The sequence below is a fragment of the Canis lupus genome, chromosome 32 (genome assembly GCF_048164855.1).
Source record: "Canis lupus baileyi chromosome 32, mCanLup2.hap1, whole genome shotgun sequence".
Lineage (NCBI taxonomy): Eukaryota > Metazoa > Chordata > Mammalia > Carnivora > Canidae > Canis > Canis lupus.
This window is the reverse complement of record NC_132869.1, coordinates 6106734-6126678: the sequence shown is the minus strand read 5'-3', so window position 1 is coordinate 6126678 and position 19945 is coordinate 6106734. Positions and strand designations below refer to the sequence as shown.

The following is a 19945-nucleotide window of genomic DNA, read 5'->3' as shown; positions in this document are numbered from 1 at the left end:
TTGCCACGAGAGCAAAAAAATCACAGCCCTTGCAGTTCTTCACACCTTAGAGAATTTAAAGATGAAATGAATTTGTTCATTGAAAATGTTTAGCACACTTCTTGGTACTTGATAAGCACTCAAAAAATGTTAACTCTACATTAGAACCATCACGATAGGGGTATGCCCACAGGAGTGTCACATAAAAGAAAGCTTATGTGCCAAAAGCCCCACTAACAGAAATCAATCCTGTGTGTTAAAGCTTTGTATATTGCCAGGAGTGTACTTTTATATATTCTAGGCACAAATGCCCAGGGAGGTGACTTACATAACTGCTCTTTCCCATCAGTACCTCAGTGGCTATCAACCTTCATTTCTCATAGCAGAGCCTGACAGAGGAAGTCTTAAGAGGTGTACATTTTATGTGATTGGGAGAGAGTTTTGAACATGAGGTATTACCCAGATAAATAGACTTGAGTAGGAGCCATGAGTATCATTAGGAGGATGGGGCTGGTATCTATCTTGTTCAATACTGTATTTCCAACCTACAGCGTGAGGCCTAGCACACAGAGGTCCGGAAAAATCTTTGTTGGATGAATGGATGACATCCCAGAGAAAAGTTTAGGGAGCCTTTCTTTGTCATCCAGAAGTAGACTTCTAAGTCACTGAAGTGCCCTAATGATCTCCACCAAATGATCTCCACCAAAGCTGACAACCATTTTACCTACTAAAACCAAACTTCATCAAAAGCCAAAGATAAAAGCAAACAATCAAATAACAAAACAAAATTTCGACCTACTTTGTTCTGCACTGAAAGGCACACTTTGGCAGACAGAAAGGCTTGTGCTATGTAATTGTCATCAAGGTTTCACTTAATATTTTAATGAGCTGAGCAACAGACATCCTGGCTGATCACATGCCTTCTGTGGGTCTTGTTGCTAAGCAAAAAAAGTGTATAAAAAACTTGTTGTCCTTTCTTTAAAAAAAAAAAAAAACCCCACATAATTCCTTAAAACATAAATACATCCCAACTGCCACTTGGATTTATACTAAGATGATTCCTGTCATCCTACTTCTTTCCCAAGCCAGCTCTTTTCATATTTCCCTTCTCCCTCGGAACTGCTGAGTTAGGTTCCAGACCCCTATGCTGGTTCTTGGATACACAGCAGATCCTTCGAAGCCAGGATGTGTCTGCCAGGGCAGGCAGTGTCATTTTTAGATATTTCTCTCCCCCTTTCTCCCCAATCCCTCCCAGAACTACACTGATACATTTATCTTAATAATTTCCTTCTTTCCCTTCAACTGGCAGTCTACTCCATAGCTGATGTTTTTCTCTATGTGTTCCATGCTCTTCTTTACTCTCTTCCCTCCTCCTCCCACCCCCCCCCACCTTTCTGGGGAGGGGTGATTTATAATTGGAAACCTCAGGATGATCAGGAGGCAATTTTAGAGAAGCAGGTGATTCTAAACTGGGTAGGAGCAATGACACACTGAATACTCTTTAAGCAATGTGGTGTTTACATTCCTTTACTTACCAGTCCTTGAAGAGAAGCATTAAAATCCTCACCATCATACAGATGGGAAAACCAAAGACTGAGAGGTTAAGCATGAGCTCTAACAGAGAATAAATGGCAGCACCCAGATTTGCACCCAGACAGGGTGACTCTGAGGCTTTTAGCCCTGTGCTCTCATGCCTTGAGCTCAGGTTTGGGGGATAAGTAGGAGTTATCTAAACAAATTAATAAAGGAGAGAACAAGGTCTTGTAGGCAGAGGACACAACATTATATATGGGCCTAAAGATGTGAACCAGCTAACCAAGCTTGGGGAACAATAATATCCACAAGGAAGTAAGCAGGAAACAAACCAACAAAAAACCTAGGAAATTCTGGACATTCATTTATGGCATAGCATAGGAAAGACATGTAGGGTAATAATCTAAGAGACCTGACCTAACTAACACAATGGTCAATGGGTTACTTAACCTCTGTAAGCCTCTACTTCCTCATCTTTAAAACTGGGATAACACACTTTTCACAGTTTAATGTGTAAATTTTAAAAAGATAGCATATGAAATAACCTTGTGAACTGTGGCTTTCTATGCAAATATCTTTCTCCCTCTTAGCTTCTGCCCCTCTGTTATGGAAAGTAGGTTCATAATTGGGACTCAGGAAGCAACTATAAAATAAAGGACGTTCCAGGGGCCTCAGGAAATCTTGTAGGCAGCCTGTACTCTAGAAGTCATTTTTTTCTAGCCTGAAGTCTGGGAGGTTTATGAGACCCATCCTAACTCAGCAGCACAGAGAAAACGGTTTTGTCAAAGACCTTAGTCAAGCATTTTTCTACTAGAGGGAAGTTGCACCTTTGAACATTTTATGGATTTTTATGAAATACGATACGAACAGAAATGACTAAAATAAAGGAATGCTAGACTCTCTATCTTAAAAACTGAACTTTGAGGAAATATGAACTCGAGAATTTGTATATCTGCTCTAATCCAATCAGCTGGTATGGGATGCTATGCTGATCAGCAGATGAGGACTGGCCTGTGACAGAAGATGCCAAGCCTAACACAAGAGCCACCTCCCCAAGCTGCCACTCAGTTTCAGTACATGGAATGATTTGGAGCCATTTGCAAGTCAGGGAATACTAGCCAGCAGAAAGGCCTATTATGTTTTGAGGACTCCTCTCTGCCCCTAAGTACCATTCCAGGATCTAAAGATAACAGCCATGGACGAAGCAGGCAATATCACTGCTCTCTTGGAGCTTACATTCTAGGCCCAGGTGGGTAGGGGTGGAGAATAGAAACAAACCAGGTAATTTCAAATACAGTGCTCAATGACATCTATGAGGTGCTCACTAGTATTTGTGGGTTTTTAAAAAAAATTTTACATTTTCTTATTTAAATTCATTTTGCCATCACTAGTATTTGTTAACTGACTAGATAATTAATGAGGCCTAGGATTCTCTCAGAAGGCCATCTTTGTGCAGCAAGGCAGTCAAGCCAACAGTCTTCATTGGCAATGCCATTTAAAGCAGTCATTCAGATTCATTTGACCATTTAGCCAACAATTTTTAAGTATCTATTCCATCCCAGGCACTATGCTAGGTGCTAGGGATATAAAACCAAAAACCACATCCCATATATCCATTTATTAAGGAATCAGCTTCTGTTGACTTTGTTCTACTGATTCTGCCCACTTTCAATTTCAGCCTGAACATATGGGCTACTAGGAGGGACACAGAAGGCTTGGTGCCAGAAGGCTTGCAGAGGCCCTGGACAGCCCAGGCTTCCCATCTAGGAGAAGTAAGGACTGACATTTTCGCACAGCAGGTGGCTCCCTGCTGGAGTTTCCTGTTTTCCCCAAGAATCTCCAGTAAAACTAGTAAAGAAAATGAAAGTTAAGCATCAGGCAGTGCAGTGACAATTCTCTCCCACACTTGAGCACACATGATATTTAATTTATAGATGGGTAACCAAACCACAGAATGTCCCAGAAGTCTAGACATCTAGAAGTCTCCATTATTCTAGAAGTCTAAAAGTCTAGAAGGTTACCTTCTGTGAAGAGGAGTGGGAAATCATTATCAAGAAAGAATCTTACTACTGGCTACAACACCCACGCAGCAGAGCAGAGTTCTGTGGCTGTTGCAGGTCCCCTAACCAATGGCTCCCCCTGGACCTACAAACATGCATAAACACATAGAAATAATTAGGATGGCTTTGGCCATCTAATTATTAATATTTAAGATATGGGAGGACGCAAATTTGGCCAGTTCTGTGGTGTATTCTCTCCACTAAATCCCATGATACCTTTGGGAAAAGCCTACTCTTTTTTCCCAAGATGTAAAACTCTCCTCCAGATGCCTATTAATCCTTCTTTTTTTTTTTTTTTTCAAGTGAAGAGAGTCTGTTGAGCTGACAAAACCATTTAGTTTATGATTTCAAAATTGTGACCGGAGAAGGTTGAATTTGTGAGTAATTTGAAGGTTTGTAAGATAGAAAACAGCCCAGATGAATAACCAGAAAGGCTGCAAAGAAAACACAGATGATAAGAAAGGAAAATAACCTCCCCCAAGAGGCTGAGCAGGGAACACATGGAAAAACATAATACAGGACAAGAAAGAACACATTGTGTCCCTCTGAAAATTGTTGTAAGTCTCCTTTCTTCAAAAAAAGATAAATTAATGTGCAACAACAAATGTGTGTATTAGATGGGGTTGCAAACACCATTGTTATCACACAGCAGGACAACACAGCTCTCTTTAGAGGTAGTCGTTGATGACAGGAAGAGGAGATCTAAATCATGTTTAAATGTTAGTGGAGAGTCCGTCTGGAGAAAAGTTGATCCATAAATCCAAGAAATAAATAAATAACCCACCAAATTAGACAATGTTTTTGAAATACTGACAAGGCAAATCTCTTTTAAGTTGATAGCATGAGGTTGGAAAAGTGGCCCTGGATTCTGTTTGGCTTCCTTTGACTATAGGAAGGACGTTCTATAGCACTATTAACATGGACTTTGACAACCTTATAGGCTGATTTTAATTTTGTTTTGTTTTGACTACAGAGGAGACCTAATTATGATTTAAGCTCTTCTTCAGGATGGAAAATTCTATCATAAACCCCAGATTCAGTATTCTGAACAGGAACATCAGTCATATCATTAGATTGGCATAGCTGGTGTATACCTGGATAGATGGTTGGAGTGGAGCATCATCAGAGCCATTAGTAGTTCTGTATCAGGCCATAAGTGATAGAACAAACTCAAGTATAGAAGGCTGGTTCTGAAAAACATAACTGAATATTGTCCTAAAGAATGAAGCATGAAAAGAATAAACTAGAACATGAAGGTGTGGGCTATATTACCTTCAGTGCTGAACAAAGTGCTTAGCATAGAGGAAATATTCTATGAATATTTTAAATGAATGATGTTCCCTTATCCTCATTGGTATGTTCACCAAGTATTTGACAAAATACCAGAAATTGAAATCACACTTCACTTTTGAAAATTCAAATTTTTCAACTTCCCTTACTAATGAGAATTTTGCCACCATTTCTGATGGATAGCAAAATATACCAACTACTCTCTTCTACTCCCAACCTCTTATCTTTAAAAGCTGAAGGATCCTTTACTGTAAGACCTATACTGGTCTTGACTTGGATAAATCATTTTCTGTTCCACAGCCCAACACAACAAAGATCTGGAAAATTTACAAACTGCCTAATCATCCCCCAAATGATTCAATTCAAAGCAAAGTATGGGTGGCAAGGGTGGTTTTCTAATGGTCTATGTTTTGCTGTGTTTATTCTTATTCTTATTATTTTAGAATGCCTTGTTTGGAATGTGGCTGCTGTACTTTAATCCTACCAAAAAAAAAAAGGTTTTTGTGCTAAAAGGATTTTTTTAATTGATAGAAGCAATGAAAGGGACAAAACCACTAATAGCTTATGTTTACTTATGACCTTCTAACCCTCTCCTATTTGTTTCTTTGCAGCTGTTAAATATGTTTTGCCCAAGTACCACCAACATGGTAAGCATACACTCTACCCCTCTACACTCACCTTGAGGTCAGACTTGATACTTCGCTGCACTTATTATCAACATTTTTTTTAAAAAAAGACAAACTCCCAGAGCACCTGGGTGGCAAAGTCAGTTGAGCATCAGACTCTTGGTTTCAGCTCAGGTTGTGATCTCAAAGTCTCGAGATGGAGCCCCAAGTCAGGCTCCAAGGGTGGAGTTTGCTTGAGATTCTCTCTTCCTTTCCCTGTGCCACTCCCCTTACCCATGTGCTCTCTCTCTCTCTCTCTCTCTCTCTCTCTCAAGTGAATAAATCTTAAAAAATAAAATAACAAATTCACATTTCCAAAGCACTAGGATCAGTCGAGATTTTCTGAAAAATGTTCCAAGAAGACAGAGTCCTGCTAGTAGGTGGCAATATAGCTTCTTTGCAAATACCCAAGAGGAGAGATGTGACATTCCTGCAGCAAACTCTGATAGTGTTGAACAAAAATATCTGCAAAAATGTCAGTTTAGTTGGTCTGGGAGGAGATAAGCCATCACAACAGATTCCTTCTCTGCATTCCCCTGCTCTTTGTTATCTTGCTCCTGAATTACCTGCTGAATTTTTATGCTTAGGAAAGGCAGTAAGCTATATAGGAGAAAGGACAAGGGGCCAATAAGAGTGAGGGATTATGAGATGGCAAGGAACAGAATCCTACTTATGTAAGGCCAGGATGCTCAGCTCTTGCACAGCAGAATCACATGGGGAGCTCTAAAAAAATTTCTGGCAATTTTCATTAGTGGATCTGGGAGGGGGACTGATGCATCTGTAGCTGTAATCACTGCACCTCCACCTGTCTCTCAGAAGCCTCTGTTCTCTCCTTCTCTCTGTCTTTACTTCATTCCTGCCTAACAGAGCTAGTCCTTTGCTGATTCCTAAACTATAATGCCAGCGGGCCTGTGGCTTTGGTTTGATGGGGCACCACTTCAGGCTCTCACTCTACAGAACCTTTCAGGATTGTCTGTCAGTTCAAATTACATAGAAATATGTGTCTTCACCACACAGCAAATACACTGGCTCCTCTTTGTTCAAATATTGGTCCCACCGCTTTCAGACACGTGACTTTGACCATGATACTTAGAACCCTAGTTTCTTCTGTAAAACAAAGATACAAATTTCCACTTCATGGGGCTGTGGTGAGGATGAAGTGCAGATTTGCACTGCAACCATCCCAGTGCCTGGCCCCTACCACGTTGGTCTCCATCGCCCTTCACACAAAGGTAAGGCTAAGAGCCTGATTTGTTGTGTCTCTCTCATGGTGAGCTGGTGTCACTCCCACTTTCCACAGGTACCTACGATCTGGTCAAACGAGTCTTGTGGCTTCTCCCTTTCCTCCTGTTTGTCAATAGCCACCTTCATACCTTAGAAACACCACAGAGACAGGAAAGAAAATTTCTGAAACTGAGTGGTTTGATTTACTTTTGTTAGAGTCTCTGGTTGAGAAGAAGATTAAAATGAAAATTAAAACCAAAGGCCAAAATGAAATTTCTGTTGTGAGTGTCAGTAGATTTAATTCATTTATGCTGTCTTAGTTTGGGCTACTCTAATGAATTACCATGGACTGCTGAAACAACAAATATTTATTTCTCACAGTTTTGGAAGCTGGAAGTCAAAGATCAAGGTGCCAGCATATCCAGTGTCTGGTGAGAACCTTTATCCTGGGTTGCAGATGACTGTCCTCTTGCTGTGCATTCACATGTGGAGAGAGAGGAAGTAAGCTCTTGTGTCTCTTCTTTAAAAATATGTGTGTGTGTGTGTGTGTGTATACATATATATATATATATATATATATATATAATTTATTTATTTGAGAGACAGAAAGTGCACACAAGCAGGGGGAGTGGCAGAGGGAGAGGGAGAAGCAGACACCCCAGTGAGCAGAGAGCCCAACGAGGGGCTCCATCCCAGGACCCTAGGATCATGCCCTGAGCCAAAGGCAGCCACTTAACTGACTGAGCCACCCAGGGCACTAATGTCATCCATGATGGCTCACCTTCATGGCTTAATTATCTCCCCAAAGCCGCAATTCCTAATAAAATCACATTAGGGTTAAGATTTTAGCCTATGAACTTTTGGGGAGACACAACATTCAGTCTGTAACAGTGGCTTCTATCACTCCCAGGGCTCTGAAAAATAGAGGCTTTGCACTAAGTAGGCACGTGGTAACCACATACTAAACTGTTTTTGTTAAAATGCACTCTATATTTTCATTTTCTTAATTTTGTAAGTCTGCTGGATATAGGCAGAATTAAACATGTATAAGTCATTTTTCCTCTTCCCCACCCCTGCTCTGTCTCCTGAAATATTTCCAGTTTCTTTGTTGGGTAGAACCAGAATCTTCCTTTTAGTTTTTAATAACTCTGTAAACCCTCAGTCCTATCCACTCTGCTTTGTCTTGTTGCTTTCTAGTTTGGGCCAGCGGAGAGACCCAACCGGATGTGCCACTGTGGAGTGGGATCTAGAGAGAAAATTCTGACAAGCAGAGTTGTTTTATTTGATAAGTTTTCTCATTTGAAGTCCTCTCTGTGCCTTACCAGGACAGGTGGCAGAGAAGCTTTTTAGTTCTTTTCTCTTCTAGGGAACCTTGTTCATTTGGAGCAAAAGCTTCCTTTTTTATCTTTTGCCATATTGTTCAAAGCTTTAAAAAAAAAAAAAAAACAGCACAGAGAAAATCAGTTTGCATCCAGAGATGGCTCCTTTTGGAAGCCCTGGACTGCAGAGAGGTATCAGGGGACAGGAGGTCACCTTTCTTTGAGGTCAGACAGCTGTCCCTTTGTCATACTGATAACTTCTGACTGGGAGGAACATCTGAAGAACATATTCCAAACATGAAAGTTGAGGCAGCTCTTTACCCTGCCACTTCCCACGCTGGTCTCTACAGGAGTCGCTCCAAACAAACCTCCTGTCACAGGAGTGGCAGTTCTGCTCCTCCTGTCTCATTCTGCTCAGTAGCCTTTGCAAGGAGCACATTCATCCCACGACCCCTCACACCCACTTCTGTAGGTGTTTTGAAGTTTATACTCTAGAGATGAAAGAAAAGTCTAACATCTCAATGACAACATTTAAATGTATTTTGGCCCCTGCAGAAATGAATAAATCATCAGAGCCACTTTGAAATTGGGAGCTGAAGGGGAGCGTAGACCACATGAAATTTGGGGGCCTCACTGGGAACCCTCAGTGAAGTTCTGAGTGAAGCTTTAGGAGGGTACTTCATGTAGCCATGCCATGGTCCTGCCTATGACCTTGAAAGGGCATAGTATCACCATTTCCACTAGTCAAAAGGCCCAGAGATAAATCTCTCTGAGAGAAGGAAAAAATAATTTATGAAACCAATATTTAAATAATAATGACAGCTGGAACACCTGGGTGGCTCAGTGGTTGAGCATCTGCCTTTGGCTCAGGGCATGATCCTAGGGTACTGGGATGGAGTCCCACATCGGGCTCCCTGCAGGGAGCCTGCTTTTCCTTCTGCCTGTGTCTCCACCTCTCTCTCTGTCTTTCACAAATAAATAAAATCTTAAAAAAAAAAATGACAGCCAATTTTATTGAACATTTACTCTGTACCAGGTACTATATTTAGTGCTTTTATAAGCATTATCTCATTTAATCCCCCCACCAAACCCTACAATTTATTCACTTACAGATGAAGAAACAAATATGGTAATCCAGAAGAATCCATGTCCATGTGCTGTTTGTAATGGCCATAGACTAGAGGCATTCTGACTCTCCATTAACAGAGAAATAATTAAATATGCGTTTTAGTAAAAAAGCAGTTCACAGTATCATACTGATTTTTAAAACCACCCTTTTTAGCCAGAAGGAAAGAAGAAAGAAAAGAATCAAAAGAAATCTGGATATGATTAAAATTGAACACATGGTCGGAACTAGGAAGCCTACTGCCTCTCAAGGAAAACTCTTACCCTGTTCTAGACTAGTTTCTTGGTATTTTAGAAGCTTTATGTTCATGTTTTACTGTACTGACAAGCACAGCACCCTCTTGGAATGCTGATGGGATATCTAGTGAGGTGAGTATGTAGGCTGACAATATAATTGATCACCAAATCAGGACCCTTTTGAGAGTAAAAGGGGGTATTTTGGGTAATTGCTCTGAGCAACAGGCATAAGCCAGCAGCATGCCGAGCAGACCAGAGCACACGGTTACCTGTACACAGGTTAACCTACAGAGACCAAGCTCCAGCCAAACCCACGTGTGGCTGTAACTGGTTCCAGGTTCCGCCTTCCCTGGCTCTAGTGCTCCAACTTGATCTAACATCCTATCACTTTATCACATTTTCAAGCATTATGTCTCTTTTCCCTCTCACCCACTCACTGACTTCAGTTACCTTACTGCCAGCAAACCCCCTGGGACTAATGGTTTCCACTCATGTCTCCAAAGGGAGATCATCCTCCAGGGACAACAAATGGAATCATGAACACCATCAGTGTGCACAGACTAAGGGCAGGGCAGAGCAAAGCAGGTGCCTGGGATCCATGAGGGAAGGGGTCCAGCTCACAATCTCCTCAGGACCAGATAGTCCTAAGCTCCAAGGGACTGAACAGAAGATAAAAACAGATGGAGGAAATCCAGAGAGTCAAATGCCAAACTTGGTTCTGCTCAAACTGTCTCAGTCATTTGTCAGGAAGAAAGCACAGAGCCTTGACCTGAAAATAAAGCAGATTTTCATTTTATCTTTTGCAAAATAAAATAGAATGCAGATGGGAGATTTAACCTCTCCTCTCTTTGCTCACTCACCACTGCCCCATACCCATTAGTTACCAGATAATACCACATAAAGTACAGCCCAGGAAAGGCCAGACCCATCAATCCAACAACATGTATTTATATCTATTTTATGAGGTTCTAAGGAATCCTATTTTCATGGAGTAGAAAATGTCATTTAAAAATATTGTGCAGGGATGCCTAGGAGGCTCGGTCAGTTAAGTGTCTGACTCTGGATCTCAGCTCAGGTTTCAATCTCAGGATCATGAGTTCAAAGTCCATGTTGGGCTCCCCACTGGGTGTGTAGTCTATTTAAAATATATATAATAAAATATATATTAAAAATGTATTTTAATAAATATAAGTAAATATTTATATAAATACATATATGTATATCTAGCAAATGATTTGTTAAATCCTCTTCCTCTCATCTTTCAATCGTTAGCTCTTGTGCTTTGAGTTGCTTGGGTGAGTTGAAACAAAAGCTAAATGTTTTGTCTGAAACAGGGGGACACCACAGGAGCTCTGCCTTATTCAGGAGGTGTCACCTAAATCAAGAAGAAAGTCAAATCATGTCCATGGAAAATATCAGCTTCCGGTGGAAAATGCCCCACCAGCAGCTGTAAGCAGCTATTTGCCCTGAGTTCCCATCTGGTTGAGGTAGGTAGTTGGGGAGTCCTCAGAAGGACCCCAAGAATGTGGCCATTGAACCCAAAGTCCCTTGCTCTGTAGTTATACTCCCACTGTAAGCCTGAGATTGGATGTAGTGCAAAGGGATTTGAGGAAAGTCTCGTTTCACCCCGTGGTGAGAGACAGAGGAAATTAAGTGGATAGACAGAGTGACCAGTGCTCTCCCTTCCCACGCACCAACCCCCTGTGCTTTATGAATAATCATTGACACAAATGGCTGAGCTGTCTTCCGTACCTTTAGTCATAACTGGGTACAGAGGAAGATTCACAGAGACATCTGTGAATGTCACAGAGACACAGGTCATGGATAGAACTGGATTAAAATTAAAATAAAATTCACTTGTCAATATTTTAATCTGGATGATCCCATCAAACACTAAGGTCAACTTATTGGTAGTTAATTGTAGTAAATTAACTAGGAGACAATTTGTCATTTGTCGATGTGCAAATTATTCAGCATTGGAAGAAAAGAAAATTGACATTTGGTGAGTATTTACCACATGACAAGCCCTGTATTGGGCAACTCTACATTCAGATGCCATTTAATTTCAGAATAAGACTCTGGTCAGCAGTATTAATGCCCAGGGCACCTGGGTGGTTCAGTAGTTGAATGTCTGCCTTTGGCTCAGGCTGTCTTGGGATGAAGTCCCACATCGAGCCATCCATGGGGAGCATACTTCTCCCTCTGCCTGTTTTTGGCTCTCTCTGTGTGTCTCTCATGGATAAATAAATAAAATCTAAAAAAAACAAAAAGCAGTATTAAATCCATTTTACAGACAGCCATGACTCAGACGTGTTAAGTAACTCACTCAAGTTCCTACACGGTGGGTACAGAATGCAAGGGCCAGGCTCAAGCCTAAATCTATTTGGGGCTACAGCCCACCCTCTTTACAACGTTCCAAAAAAAGCCAGAAGCTTTTAAATATAATAACTAACTACACACAGGGTTTATAGTTTGTTGATTGTTGTACATCAACAATCACATACATATTATGAGGTTATAATTTACTTACTCTTCTTTTTAGATGTGTAAGAAGAAAATTGGTATTCTTAGGCAATTAGACAAACATCTTTTGTCAGCTTTCAACTGTTGAGTAGCAAGGAGAAAAAAAAAAAATAAAACCTAAAAGTCCAATCTGGTTTAAACCTTGGCACAATGCAACTATTTAGAATCTCTTTGTTTAATGTTCCACCTTTCTAGATAAAGGTACTTGGTGATTCCTCTGTCTTCCACCTCACTTCCTGGCTCCTCTGCAAGATAGCATCTGAATACATGAATATATATAGTGTTGAGCTGTCATCATAAAACTTTGCAGTCTCGTGGTAGGTGGAGTCAGGAGTCTCAAGCATGACGTCCCCTAGCTCCCTGGTCTGCAGGACCTTACATTTATCCACCTAGTTGCTGTTGCCTGACTAAGGTCTGCTGTTCCTACTGTTTGCAGCTTGACCCCTATTTCTCTTCAAGCTTGGCAAACCCCAGTTGTGCCTCTTGGCTATCTAGCAGCTCATCTCCACTCTTGCAGGTGGTTTGCTAGAGATCCCGAGGTGATCTTCCTACAAATCTCATTTGGGTTCCAGACCAGTGCTGCCTTGAGCTAAAAGGTGATTTTTCTTCTCTGCCCATCCCGCCTCCCAGACTTCGACACCAACACACACAGACATAGACATGCCAGGGACCTCACTGAGCCCTCTGGCAAGCTTCCAGCCAGGCCTTAGCATCGTCAATATTCCTCCTGGGTACATAGGCACCCCCAGATACTTCAGAGTATCATAGAATCTGGGTGAGACCCCTGAAGGACTGAATCCAGGCCCTCCTTCTATGTCCGGGAGTGGCAGACGACCTTGAAAATGGTGATGTCTGGGTTGAAAGATTACTAGAAGGGGAGACACCAGATTTTGTCTGGATGATAGGTTAACAAGTGTCCTTCTTAGGGCCTCAGGTTCCATTGTCACCCCTCACTTGAAATGTCTTTTCCCACTAAGCACTTGGCATTACCAGCTCAGTATCTTGGCCCTCAAAACCATTGCCCTGTTTCCTCTGCATTCAGCCATTTTGCCTCATTCCCCAAAGCTCCTATTCATGTAAGAATGTTGTACATGCCAGATTTCATTAGTTTGGGGAATTCATTCATTTAACAATTATTTATTGAGTACCTACTATCCCTGTTTGGGCTCCAGGGATTCAATGGCAAACAAAAGAGACAAAAATCTTTGCCCAGGCAGAACCTACATTCCAGGGAAAACACTCAGACAACAGGTACAATAAATAAGACACTATAGAGTGTATCTGGTAACAATAAGTGTGCAGAGAAAAATAAAGCAGAGAAAAGGGAAGCAGAGTGCTAGGAGGAAAGTCGATTTTTAAAATATCTAACCCAAGCAGGCTTCAGTGAGGAGCCTTTATATTGAGTAGAGGAGGTGCTGGAGAGGGCCATGCCCATATCTGGGGAAGGATGTCCCAGGCAGAGGGAGCAGCAAATGCACAGCCCTTGATGGAGGAACAGGCTGAGGCCAGTGTGACTACAATGGGAATAAATGAGGGAAGAGCCAAAATGTGATCAGAGGGGTTGGATGTGGGTTGGGCAGGCCAGTAGGTCATTGTGATGGTTGACTTTTACTCAGAATGAGTTGGGAAGCTATGCAGGCTTTGGAGTAGAGCAGTCCTAGAACCTGACTTGCTTTAGAAGGATTATCTGTCTGGCTCCTCGGGTGGGAGGAGACTGAGAGGGGCAAAGGTAGAATCTGGATGATGAATTTGGAAGCTATTACAACTATACAGGTTAGAGCTGGTGACTGGAACCACTGTCCTGCAGTGTGGTGGTAAGGAGCATACATAGATTATGGATATATAGTGAAGGTCTGCCAACAGGCTTTGCAGATGAATCAAATGTAGATGTAAAAGAATGAGAGGAAGCAAGGATAAAACCAAGGTTTTGGGGTGCCTGGATGGCTCAGTCAGTCAGGTTTCTGACTCTTGATTTCAGCTCAGGTCACGGTCTCAGGGTCGTGAGACTGAGCCCCACATCGGGCTCCACACTGAGCGTGGAGTCTGCTTGGGATTCCCTCTCTCCCTCTCCATATGCCCCTCCCCCTGCTCTCTCTTTCTCTCTCTCTCTCTCAAATACATAAATAAAATCTGTATTAAAAACAAGAAAAAGCAAGGTTTTTGTCCTATGCCATTAGAAAGATGGGTTTGTCATTTGCTGGGGTCAGGGAGAAGAGTCATAATAACACAGCTCAGAAAAGGAAATCAAGTTGAATGTTAAGCATAAGAATTTCTCCTTGGTTGCATCCCTCCAGAGTCTCCATCTCTGGCCTTGCTGTTGGGCTCCTCTCTCCATCTTTTCCTCCACCAGGTTCCAACTACATACCATGAGTGGCTGAACTTGAAACTCCAAAATTCCTGTTTTTTTTATTATGTGCCAATGAACAATTTAGTTCTTTTCATGTGACAAACTAAAAACTAAGTTCTCAGACAAATTGATTTTAAGATACGTTGGAGTTTTATTTCAAGCTTACTGCAAGCCAAAACAAAGATTTCTTTCTTGGGAGAAACATTGATGGAAAAGAAGAAATAGATAAGGAAAAAGAGAGTGCAATGGAGGAAGAAGGAGAAGTTACAAGAAAGAAGCCAGGAGGGAGGCAAATAAATAAAAGCCTAGTTGAAGACGGTTCCACATGCTCTGTCAGAAGGTGAATGCTAATCAACTTTCTAGAAAAGGTCCTCATTTTGGTAACATCTGTCCAGCATTTGATTAGGAATCCTAATTACTTCCTATAAGAGGCTCAGTACCTCTTAAATTAAGTAAGAGCGGTTCTGTCTCTGGCCAGATTTGGGACCATACTCTCTCTCACTTGTTTCCCTTCTCTTTATACACAATCAAGAAACCCCATCAAGTTTTTAAATTAAAAAATAGAAAGTAGGGGCACCTGGGTAGTTCAGTCAGTTAAGCATCGGACTGTTGATTTCAGCTCAGGTCATGATCTCAGGGTCGTGAGATCAAGCCCTGCATTGAACTTCATGCTGGGCATGGAGCATGCTTATGATTCTCCCTCTCTTTCTGTCCCTCCCTCCACTCATGCACTCATGTGCTCATGTGCTCTCTCTCTCTCTCTCAAAAAAAAAAAAAAGGGGGCAATAGGAATTTAGGAAATACCTAAGAGAGGTATGAGTGCTACCCCTTCACTACAATGCACAGAATGACAATCATTGTTTTTAAAGATTTTATTTATTTATTTGACAGAGAGAGAGAGAGAGAGACAGAGAGACAGAGAAAGAGTGTAAAAGCAAGGGGAGCAACAGGCAGAAGGAGAGGGAGAAACAGACTCCATGCTGAGCACAGAGCCTGGTATGGGGCTCAATCCCAGGACCCTCGGATCATGACCTGAGCTAAAGACTCAACCAACAGAGCCACCCAGGTGCCAATAATTTCTATGTGTCTAGCTATGATTTCATTCTCTTATGTTATACCCTAAAGTATGGGTTTTCACTGACATTATATTAGGGCATGACTTCTATATATCTGCCATAATTGGCATTGCTGACCCCCCAACCTGCCTTTTTGTGAAAAGGGCTCCACTGGCGGTAGGCTCTAGACTAGGAGTTTAGCCAGGAAAGCAATGAAAGAACTGACAGCTTGGCAAATCAATCCTGTTGTCATTGTTTTATTTAAACCTTCTATTAAAGAGAGTTTCTAACATATGCAAAAAGTAGGCAGAGTGTGATGACCTTTTATATACCTATCCCCTAGCTTCAGTAACTGCCAACTCAGGCTGATCATATTTCATCTATTCCCCACCCACTTCTCTTCCTCTTGTATTATTTTGAAGCAAATCTTAGACATATATTTCATCTGCAAACTTTTCACTGTGTATTTCTAAACCACAAAGTTGATTTTATATAAACTCATTACCATTGTTGCAATTTAAAAATTAATAATCCCTTAATATCATTACATTTTCCAGTAAGAGTTGAAATTTTCAACTGCTTTATGAATGTCAATATTTTATTTTGTGGTATGTTTGAATCAGGATGCAAATAAGATCTACATGTTGTAATTGATTGGTAAGTCTTTTCAGTGTTTTTTTATAGGTTCCCTCTTTCCTCTATCCCTCCCCCTTCCATCCCTGCAATGTGCTTATTGAAGAAACCATTTGGAATCTTGTAGAATTTCCCATGGTTTGGATATTACTACTTCTTCAGGGTATAGTTTACTATACAATTTATAAGATACTTCTTATAAATTGGTAGGTAGATCTAGACACTGCTAGCTTGTTTTCAAATTACATTTGTAGCTTACATTAGTGTTATTTTTGTTATGAAATCTTATTGTTTCTCCAAAGTGTTGCATTTGTCTAACTTTTTTGTTTTTCAAGGCTTACAATACCCTTTTAAGGTAAGAAATAGTTTTATTCCAAAAGGGCTAACCACCAGAAATCAAATTTTAAGGAAAAAAAATCATTACTTTAGAAGAAAAAACAGATGATAATGCTTTGGCACAGAAATTATATTTACATTGAGAATAAAAATTGTCCCAAACCTGGTCTAGGGCAGAACTTTTTTGGATGGTAAAATTCACAACCTCCTTTGGGATGTAATTGGCGTTGCTGTTAAAATGCTTGAGCAATTTTCTGATAGACCTAAATAAGATTAAGGACTTCTGGGAAGCCAGGGTTACCCACCCAGCTGACTGGCCAGCCTAATAATCTTTAACCAGACATATTTTTTCTTGTACCCAGTTTAACAATGATTAACCATTCACTTTTCTTATAAAATCCCTAAAGAGAATCTTGAATTGGCACACTTAAAGGTTTCATCCCTTGTGACTAGTCTGAAACAAAGTTTTGGCCCAGACTCATAATCCATTTGCCTAAGAAGGTGTTTTAACAACATTCAGGAGGAAATACAGCAATTTTTTTTTTTACTACTTTTTGTGGGTAAGAAATTTCATCGAAAGGTACTAAATGTATACACAAGAGTCTTAAATATATGGAAAATTGGTTTCTTCGAAAGCTCTGGGCACTTTGACTAATGGAGAGAAATTTCTCCTTTGGATAACATAATTCAAACTTAGCTACTGTCACGAAGTAAAAGATCTTCCTTCAGATTCCCTCTTTGAGCAAGTGGTGCCTTGAACATAGGATCCAAGTGCCCTGAGAAAACAACATCTCTTGTTGGTGGAAACTGGTTTAACATCATGATTTAATTATTATATCAAATGCATCATTGATAATCTATGGACTTTAATAAATCTAACAGGTAAAGGGTGAGTTGGTAAGAAATGAACTTCACTTCTGAATTTTAAAAATACATTTAATCCAATGGGAAGTAAAAACGAATGCTTGGATGAAATAATAACTTGATCATAAATAAATAAAAATTGAATGAAATATGAAAATAGGTTGTATATTTTATGTATTGTATATAACACGTATTTCAGAAAATTATTTTTTTCACATCTATACAAGAACTCTGTTGACATATGAAAACTCTTAGTTACCACGGAAAGATATATGAGCTTTCAAATGTGCATAATACAATGGAGTTAAGCCCATACTCCTATGCCTTTCAGGATGTTAGATTGTGCCAAATGGCTCAAGATGGCTCTAAATTAGACCTGCAAACCTCAAGGTTTGAGCAAGGCCACCAAGAGCAGGTTGGGCTTCAACCTATCCAAGGGCTGATGAGCTAGAGGTCTTCACAGAGAATTTATGTTCATATGCCAAATAGCAAGCCAATTCTGAGAGCCAGCCCAAGTAACTTATTTATATTGGCTTACCTGCTTTCATCAGCACGGAGTCCACACCAAAAGAGAACGGACTCTTGTATTAAGGAAATTAACTTTAGGGGCAATAACTACTTCACAGAATTTTTAGAGGGATTAAAAAAGCATAGATGTATATAAAATACTTAGCATAATGTTCAGCAGACACAGGAGGTACTTAATATTTATTATTTTAATACATTAAATTGTTAATAAATGTATTAAATTATTAATTAATATACTAAATTAATAATACTTATTAGCTCCTTCTCTCTCCCAAAGTTGAAAGATCCACATATGCTCAGCATCAGGGATAGTCAATGAGGAAAACATGATGCAATCAAAGTAATTATGTCTGCATAGTGTTTTATAATCTCCAAAAAGCTTTAACATATACTATTCCACTTGGACCTCAACAACAACCACTCAAAATGCTCTGTGGGACAGGAGTAAATATATCCAGTTTATGGTCCCTGGGAATCTGGTAAAGAAGGACATGATATTGCAGCCACACCCCTAGAGGAGATCTGACCTTTGTTGGTTCTGACTCTCAGGTATGTGACACCCACAGTCCATCACCCCTCGCCCCCGACACACACACCTCTCACAGTCACAAGATTCCAATTTGGTTGAACAATGAAGGGATTTCTGGAACACCAGACTTCCAGTGCTAAAACTGGTAAAGTCTCGAGCAAACCAAGTGAGTTGGTTAAGTCTAAGAGAAATGAACACAAAACCCCACAGACCAAGAGTACAAAAAACATTAGTTGTCAGAGCCATAGAAAACATGCTGCTTAGCACATGCTATAGTCCCCAGGATTTCATGGTGCAAGAACTTCACATGTTGCTCAGTCTGGGAAGACAGGTTCTCAAAGCTCTCAGGATGCGAGCAGGTTACAAAGCATTTCTCAGCAGAACCCCTGCCTAGGCATCAGCACTGGTGCTAATCTTCCCTCCATGGCTTAATCAGACTCTCCCTGAAGTTTGTAGGTATGTCCCCATATGCACTGGGTGGCCACACCCACCTCAGGTTTCCCCCAGATGCAGATGTCTACAGGAGGGCCAAGCAGCCCTGCTATAGCTCCTTTACAACTGTGGCGAGAGACTGTAGCACAATGGAAAGTAGAGGGCACCATCTCCAAGCCTCTCCTTTAGAAAAGTATAAACACTCCCTACTCCCTGTTGAGACAGAATTTAAGTATTTTATGCACCAAAAAATAGTGATATCCTTTGCTTTCAATATTGTTCCCCACGCTTGCTTTAGTTTCAGAGCCTATATCTAGAGCTCAATAGCACATTTCTCTAGCCCTTTAGGATCTGGTGTGTATGAGTTCACTGAATTATCTCCAGAAGAAATGCTGAATCATAAAGCTGTGCCAGCTCAGAAGAGGCTATTATCTAGGGGGGTCTCCTGCCACTCAATTCAGCAATCTCTCAGTTTCCATCCAGAGAATCTGTTTCTCTCTCTGAAGATCAAGGCTCTGCTTTTTCATATTCTCCACAAGTGTGTGTGTGTGTGTGTGTGTGTGTGTGTGTGTGTGTGTTAAGGTGAGAGAAAAGGGAGAAAACCCTCTATGGCTTCCAATATTTATCAGACCTGTTGCATAAGGAAGGTTAATCTCTAGACAAAAAGAAAGGAATTTGGTTTGTTGTTTGACATCCATCACTGAAAGGAAAGGGGCATCAAAGAAAACTGTAGTTTTGTCACCAATGCAGCTACCATGGGAGTGACTTCCACATGATCAAGATGCTGGGGGCTGAAGGACTAAGAGACAAATCTCCAAGCCAGAGATCCAGGGAGACCATAAGGCTGTAGGGAATCTTCTAGTTATCATATTATTGGACTATTTTAGAAAAAAAAAAATGTGTTCATGGAAAAACATGGCTACATAAGCTTCTAAGAGATTTTAAAGACATGTTCCACTCTGCATCAAAACTCTCTTATTGTGTAAAGAGGCAACTTCAGTTGAGGATCAATTAGTAGATGTGCCAGATATCTTCAGCATCAGCCCCGCATGCTCTTTTCAACCTCCCCAACTTGCTCTGTCCCAAGAGAGGCTGACCTGTACTTTGCATCATCTCTGCTCCCATCCCCTCTACTTTCTGTTTAGATTCGGTTAATGGGAGGCACCAGCAAGAGGTAGATGGGAGACGTGAGGATGGGAAGAAAAGGAAGCAGGGTGAGGTCAGAGGTCCTTCTTTGCATGACCAAGGCTTGGCATTAGCACCTTC

At 40.8% G+C, this 19945-nt stretch overlaps 1 long non-coding RNA gene across 1 annotated transcript in view; it reads right to left on the bottom strand.

Annotated features, from left to right (window-relative positions):
* Window positions 1–19945, bottom strand: part of LOC140622850 (uncharacterized) — an 82673-nt gene that overhangs the window by 5082 nt on the left and 57646 nt on the right. The window lies entirely within an intron of this gene.